This window comes from Cynocephalus volans, chromosome X, assembly GCF_027409185.1.
Source record: "Cynocephalus volans isolate mCynVol1 chromosome X, mCynVol1.pri, whole genome shotgun sequence".
Classification (NCBI taxonomy): Eukaryota; Metazoa; Chordata; class Mammalia; order Dermoptera; family Cynocephalidae; genus Cynocephalus; species Cynocephalus volans.
Window position 1 is genome coordinate 18,779,744 of NC_084478.1, and position 2,049 is coordinate 18,781,792.

Below are 2,049 nucleotides of genomic sequence, written 5' to 3' on the forward strand. Positions count from 1 at the left end.
AAAGACCAGATGGCTGTAGGTGTGAGGGTTCATTCCTGGATTCTCTATTCTATTCCATTGATCAGTATGTCTGTTTTTATGCCAGTACCATGCTGTTTTGGTTATTCTAGCTTTGTAGTATAGTTTAAAGTCAGGTAGTGTTATACCTCCAACTTTATTTTTTTTGTTCAGAATTGCTTTGCCTATGCGTGGTCTTTTGTTATTCCATATAAATGTCTGGGTAGTTTTTTCCATGTCTGAGACTAACAAATTTCTGGAAACTATACAAACACATGGAAATTAAACAGAATTCTACTTAATGATATATGGGTCCAAGAAGAAATCAAACAGAAAATCAAAAAATTTATTGAAACTAATGAAAACAATTATACATCATACCAAAACCTATGGGATACTGCAAAAGCAGTACTAAGGGGGAAATTTATCCCATTAAATGCTTACTTCAGAAGAATGGAAAGATGGCAAGTGAACAACCTAATACTTCACCTTAAAGAACTAGAAAAACAAGAACAATCCAAATCCAAAGTTAGCAGACAGAAAGAAATCATTAAGATCAGAGCAGAACTTAATGAAATAGAAACCCAAAAAACAATACAAAAGAACAATGAATCAAAAAGTTGGTTTTTTGAAAAGATAAACAAAATTGACAAACCATTAGCATGGCTAACTAAAAAAAGAAGAGAGAAGATCCAAATAACAAAAATTAGAAATGAAAAAGGTGATATTACAACTCATACATCTGAAATACAAGGAATCATTCAAGACTACTATAAACAACTATACGACAACAAATTTGAAAATCTGGAGGAAATGGATAAATTTCTGGACACACACAAGCTCCCAAAACTGAGCCAAGAAGATGTAGAATATCTGAACAGACCAATAACAATAAAGGAGACTGAAGCTGTTATTGGAAGGTTCCCAACAAAGAAAAGCCCAGGACCAGATGGTTCACAGCAGAATTTTACCAAACATTCAGAGAGGAATTGGCACCAATTCTCTACAACTATTCCAAAAGATTGAAACAGAGACAATTCTCCCAAACTCATTCTATGAAGCAAACATCACCCTGATACCAAAACCAGACAAAGATACAACTAAAAAAGAAAACTACAGGCTGATATCCTTGATGAATATAGATGCGAAAATCCTTGATAAAGTACTAGCTAACAGAATACAGCAATACATACACAAAATTATACACCATGATCAAGTGGGATTCATCCCAGGGATGCAAGGTTGGTTCAACATATGCAAATCAATAAATGTGATACACCATATCAATAAAATCAAACACAAGGACCAATGATCATCTCTATAGATGCTGAAAAAGCATTTGATAATATTCAACACTCATTCATGATAAAGACTCTCTATAAGTTATGTATAGATGGAAAGTATCTCAACATAATTAAAGCCATATATGATAAACCCACTGCCAATATCATCCTGAATGGGGAAAAGCTTTTCCTTTAAGAACAGGAACTAGACAAGGATGCCCATTCTCACCATTCGTATTCAACATCGTGTTGGAAGTACTAGCCAGAGCAATCAGAGAAGAGAAGGAAATAAAGGGCATCCAGATTGGAAAAGAGGAAATCAAACTGTCCCTCTTTGCAGATGACATGATCCTATATATCGAACAGCCTAAAGCCTCTACAAAAATAACCTCCTGGAGTTGATAAATGATTTCAGCCAAGTAGCAGGATACAAAATCAACACACAAAAAGCAGTAGCATTTCTATTCTTCAATACTGAACATGCAGAAAGAGAAATCAAGAAAGCTTGCCCATTTACAATAGCCACCAAAAAAATAAAATACTTAGGAATTGAGTTAACCAAGGATGTGAAAAATCTACATAATGAGAACTGCAAACCACTGCTGAGAGAAATTAAAGAGAACACAAGAAGATGGAAAGATATCCCATGCTCTTGGATTGGAAGAATCAACATTGTGAAAATGTCCATACTACTCAAAGTGATATACAAATTCAGGGCAATCTCCATCAAAATTACAATTTAAATATTTTAGACCCCTTTTTGCTGTTC